This window comes from Vanessa cardui, chromosome 12, assembly GCF_905220365.1.
Source record: "Vanessa cardui chromosome 12, ilVanCard2.1, whole genome shotgun sequence".
In the NCBI taxonomy this organism is placed as follows: Eukaryota; Metazoa; Arthropoda; class Insecta; order Lepidoptera; family Nymphalidae; genus Vanessa; species Vanessa cardui.
Genome location: NC_061134.1, coordinates 13,839,390 through 13,845,989, shown reverse-complemented (window position 1 = coordinate 13,845,989; position 6,600 = coordinate 13,839,390).

Here is a 6,600-nt window from a genome sequence, read left to right as displayed (position 1 = left end):
TTGTAGTCTAACCTTCAAGATCATTGTCAATGGAACCTCTTTTAGTAATAGTTAATCTAACGTTGAGAAGTGTGTCATAAGTTGCCTTTTACTTCTGAAACCTTTATCTAAACACAAACACGTTAAGGATGTTTTACTTATCATTAATGTATTTGCGTAAGTGTTTGTAATTCAATAGCACTCAAACGGTTATATTCTAAAGTGAATAATATACAGAATAAGGCAATATATCATTTAAAATATATATGTCGCAGCATGAGATAATTAAATACTTTGATTAAAATCACTTACATTACAGATTAGATTCTAGCCAGTGGGAATCGTGTTAGAAAAACAAGAAATGTAAAGGTAAGGCAGAAAAAGAAAGTTATGGCGGATAGTGTCACGGTTTATAAAATATTGTAACAAATCAATATACGAATCCAGCTATAGATTTGTTGTGTTATTCCGTAAACGTGTATGTCAAACAGGACGACCCTTAACCAAACAATCTTGCCGGCTCTCTCTCTTAAATATAAGTACCGTTAGATTATAATCTATCTCGTCAGATTGTAAACTGTCGAATGATTGTGAACGTTTATTCAACTTACAATAAAACAACTACTACTTCGACACTTAATATTTCGATTAGGTTAGGTTTGAGTTTTTATAAATTAACTAAAATTTACTTCGATAGATTATATTTATAATCAACTGAAAAATAATGTGTTAAATTATAAGTAGTATGATCCGGTTCACAGTCTTTCGATCGTTCACAATCTCACGCGATAGATTATAATCTAACAGAATTTACAATTTAACGCTGACATAAAAATAAATTAATAATATTCAGTTAATACCTAAGGAATGACAGCAAAACTCTACTAATATTATAAATGCGAAAGTAACTCTGCTTGACTCTTTGTTTCTTATTAGAGACAGATTAAGTTTCGCGAAGAATATAGGTTGTTATCACGTAACTCATCCCTCAAGGGTGTTAAAAGGGTGTTGAAGTTTTTATGGGGAATCAATCATTTCTTAAGTAGGTAATGGATATAAAATTTTATCATTTAACTTTCACAATGTTATTGTTTTTAACCAATCAGGTTAATGGAGTACAAATCTGAGGTAAGCCCCGGTACCATATAGTAATAATATAAATGAAATAAGCTAAATTCGTTCTCTATGCATTACTAAAACAGTCATCCGATTTTGATGAAATTTTACTGAGCCATTATTTGAAGGTCGGGTGCAAGAAAGCAAGGTTTTTCTACGTACGTACATTCAATATAAAAATTCTATGAACAATTTTTATTATAATTTATCCTTGTGTATCCAGGACAGTTTTTATTATGAAATAAATAGACGGTTATATTATGCGCCTAATTGTAAATGACCACAATAGACTTAGACGGTGTAAGAATTATTCACATCACAAAGTGAAGGTAGCTAGATATATATCTATAATCCTACTTTACTGCGAAAGTTTGTATGTATGGATGTATGGATGTTTGTTACTCTTTCACTTAAAAACTACTAAATGGATTTGAATGAAACTTTACCACAATATAGCTTATACATCAGAATAACACATAGGCTACAATTTTTGAGGTTTCTAATGTGAGGTCGTAAAAAAACACATTTTTTGCGCTTACATTGCAAACGCTGACTGAATCCTACAAGATAGATCAAAACAATGTACTATAGTATTGTACAACTTAAAAAGGTCTACAAAAAAGTCCGTGATGGTATATGTTTATCTCTTAGGAATAACCCACAATAACCATTTTTTATCCTTTACTTTGTACGAGAAATAATGGCTTATTTACGAAGTGATTTTAAGCGATTACTAGACTAGACGGGACGAACCTGAAATCCATGCGAACGAAGTCGCGGGCAAAAGCTAGTAGTATATAAAATATAAACGAACAATTCATTCATACAATTGAAACAATAAAAATAAGTTTCAAATACTCTCGAAAACAATTTGTCGGTTCATACGAAATCTTATGTTCTATTTCTATGCAAATAACTGAAGTTTCTTCCACAACTGTTCACCAGTACGAATGTTTTATTACCACTTATTTACATAAGCAATTCATTTGTAAAACCTTCGTACAAACCATTTGTTTACGATATGTTAAATTTCTGCTATTAGCTTTGTAATAGATTTACCTTCAACTTCTTTAACTCAACTTTATATTAGATTAAACAGCTAATCTCATTGGTGCTGGCTTTCAATATCCTGACTGCAAGTATTCAAACCCAATAACAACAAACAACAACAACCTGTAAATTTCCCACTGCTGGGCTAAGTCCTCGTCTCCCTTTTGAGGAGAAAGTTTGGAACATACTCCACCACGTTGTTCCAATGCAGGGTGGTGGAATTCACATGTGGCAGAATATCTATTCAATTAGAAACACGCAGGTTTCCTAACGATGTTTTCCTTCACCGCCGAGCACGAGATGTTGTTGTGTTATGATGTGTTTGAACCCGCAATCATCGGTTAAAAAGCGCGTTCTAACCACTGGGCCATCTCGACTCTTAACTGAATCCAATTTTGATAATTTAAATAACAATATTATTTTAGTCAACAAATCAAAATTATTAAATAAATGTCTTTGCTTAATGCTAGGGCTTTTGCAAGGCCGTCTGGGTAGGTATCCACTAATTAAATATTCTACCGCCAAACATATTTGATGAGTATCTTAAGGATACCTAACTAAATGGGCTTGCACAATAAGTAAACACTCACAGAGCAGTTTTTTTGTTGAAAGCTATCGTCTACCCATACAGACAGAGGTACCTTCCCTACATCATATTATTCTACAGTCAAAGAGAAATGCTCAATTTTAATGTGTGGAATACCACATGCAGGCTGGCACGAGGATCATTCGTACAAAATTATGTTAAAGCAAAAATTTTAAACCCTACAATAAAGACTGCGGTTAAGAAAGCGAGCAGTCAGTTTTATCGAACGTCATAAGCAGCCTTGTAGCACTTGTAGCTTGTTTGCCTTTTCGTAGCAGTTATATAGCACTGCTACGGAATATTTATTTTGAACGGAATGGTGTTAAATCAATATCAATTTTTGTTTATCATGTAATATTTTATTATAAATATACAAATTCAACTCATTTTATATATTCCTTGTAAATTCATTTATATAGGCTTTAACAACTATTGTTTATGTACGTAATAATATAAAATAACATAAATTGTTTCCAGAAGTACCGTCGCTGAGCTTAATACTAAAGATTAATTATAAAAATTACAGAGTAGCTTTCTGACAGATAAGTCATATAAATGTATTTAGGATACGAAGAATAATATTTAAAATTTAGTAAATATGTTTAGCACCAAATAAATAAATTTTAATGTAGTTTGCTCGTAATGTGAAAATGAATCGCTATTCAAAGTAGGAAAATTATTATTATGGATATCTAGAGTTTTAAGCATATTGTTATCATATTTTTATCGGTATTCAAAAATAAAATTCAATATATTTCGATATTACAAATAAAAAAAAGATATATTTGTTTGCAAACATTTTTAATATTGAAATTTTCGTTTCAATGTTATTCTATGTACATGGATGTAAAATCCCTCACAAATAAACACACACATACAAACAGAGAGTCGTAATCCGATGAATAATTGACTGTATCTGCACATAGCTCCTTTTAACATTGAGATAATCTCCGGGTATTAACCTCTTTGTTGCTACCTTGACAACAAATTCGCTTAAACGTAGACGAAACAAAGCAAGATTTAATTTGTTTTGATAAATAATTTGTCGTTTCTAAAACAAATCGAAGCAATCTTATTTTAATTAATGAGTTTGATGACATTTTGAACGATGATATTTTTCAAGAAAACTCCTTTGAAAATGTTTTGGTTCGTATTATATCATAACAAGCGACCCGGCCCGGCTTCGCACAAGTCGATATAAGATTTTTTGAATATTTTTACTCTTTATGTATATTTTATTAGTTTTTTTTTCGACATATTTAACAATTGAAATCTTTTTCTAGTTATTAAAACAAAAACCTCAATAAATTATATACCTCAACCTTGCTTATGAATACTTCTGTCTATTACCGCATGAATCCATTGAGTAGCTTTAGGACTTGCGGCGGGTGGACTCTGTAATATAATATGCAGTGATAAAATATAAAACACTTACTGAGTTTTGACAGCAAACATAGTTTTATAGTTGTCATAAAATAGCAGTATGTATGATCAACACCACCATAGCCAAATATAACGGCCATATTATCTGAAATAATAAAATAAATTACTGAAAATAACTTAGACCTTTTACAATAAACCACCAAGAATTTTTGGAAGGTTTAGCCAATATTAGACACGGTTATGAAATTATTACATGTTTTATTAATGGTTTTAATACTATGCTATTCTAAGAAAAGCCATAAACGTTTACAAAAGCCTGATACATAAATGATTTCTAAGCTGACAGTTAAACAATTATATAAGTAAATATATAGCGACATCTCTTGACGGAAACATTAAATAAAGTACACATTTTTCAAAGCAATACTTATGTTCTTATTTCACGGAACATTAAGCGTTAAGCTGGTGATAAGTACGAGTGTGACAAACGTTCAGAATCGTACCACTTTCTTCGTACTTACAGATATTTTTCAACAAAGATATTTGCAGATACATTTTCTAGTGCCCGTTTAATTCCTGTTAAGCGTTCTTTGTAAATTCTTTTGAACAGTACACGCGTCGAGTATGAGATTTGTGTCGTGAAGCATGAACTCATTTGTATATATTAATAGCGACCCAACCCAACTTCGCACGGGTGCAATACTTATACTAAATATACCACAGAATTGGTTTATTTACAACATTACACTAGAAACCGATACGACATGGGAACCTTCAAGAAAAGAGCGCACTCCTTTTTGAAAGGCCGGCAACGCACCTGCAAGCCCCCTGGTGTTGCAGATGTCCATGGGCGGTGGTAGTCACTTTCCATCAGGTGAGCTTCTTGCTCGTTTGCCACCTATGCCATAAAAAAAAACTTTAAAATTATCAGTTTTTCTCTTCTAGACTATCCATGTATTGCATACAAAATTTTTTCTCTTGAATCACTCTATCTATTAAAAAAAAACCGCATCAAAATCCATTCTGTAATTTTAAAGATCTAAGCGTACATAAGGTCAGACAACAGTAGGCGACTTTGTTTAATACTATTATATTTTGTTTTATATTATAATGATATGCATATTACTATTTAGTAACGGTCAGCTTTATCCCAGACAATGCCCTTTTGTCGAGAGCTTTCAAAATAGACTCTCTTACATAGACACTCTAAAAATTTTATGTAATTTAGGTATATGTACAACAAAAGACACTTATTGTCACAAAAGGTCTGCTAAAGATTCATTATAGCAATAAGGCCGCACTTTTCTTTTCGTGAGTTCATTTATCATTCTCTTATTTCTAATGTGTGAGGCATTAGTGTAGTGTTTTATGTATCTTTTTTATTTTCTACACGTATTCTTAAAATACAATGCATTGAAATAACACAAATATATTCTTAAAAGTAAACAATGGAGCATTCGTTTTTATAATTATGGTCAAAGTAACGCCTTTTTCGTGTATTATAGACAACATCAGTGGGGCTTGTTATTTATATTTATCCGGCCAATTCATCATTGATAGCCTCGACTAACGTATCATATATTTGTTTCATGTCAAAATAAAGGTAAGCTAGTGGTTCACCAGTGAAACTTCGCGTTCATTTATTTATTTTTTGTAAAATCGTAACACTTGAGTAAATAACAATCAAGAATACTTTTTAATTTTCTGCATATCTACTTCAGCTCTTCAAAATGAAACCATAACCGATTTTTTTATTTTCAGCTATCGTCCCATAATCACTGAGATAAAAATCGGCTTATGGCATTAATATACAAGATGGTTCCAATAACCATCGTTCACTGACATTGGCGTCGTATGAAATATTAACCATTCATTACATCACCAATGCGCCAACCTTGGACGCCAAGATTTTGTGACCTTTGTACCTGTAGTTACATTGGCTTACTCACCTTTAAACTGGGAAACAACAATTTAGGTATTACTGTTTAGCGAAAATAGCTTACTTTTTACTTCGTATCAGTGTAAAACAGTCTATTAAATTCTTATGCTTCCTCTTTTCTACAGGAGGTGATTTGAGGCTTAGCTCAGAGCGTCATTTAAACCGTCTTCCACGATTAAATGGAACAAGAGCGGCTATGCACACACGTGCTAGTTTCAGTCACATGCAGGTTTTCTCACGATGTTTAATAGCACAGGCATACAAGAAGTGTATTTAATCAAATAGAAGTAGAAGTACTAGCAAGATTTATTCTGCGATCTTCCATCTAGATCCAGATAAAAAAGGAAAACTTGTAGCGGCGAAATCGGTGCAGTGAAAGAGATCATTTCAACATCAGTTTTTATTCGCCACGGTGCCCTTGCCCCAACAATCAAAAGAAAGAAGCGATATGAGCCCCTTGATTGATCCAGTATATTATTGTATAAAAGGTAATTTGTTAAAAACATATTCGTTAAAGTATTCTCGTATTGTTTTTTGGTAGATATAC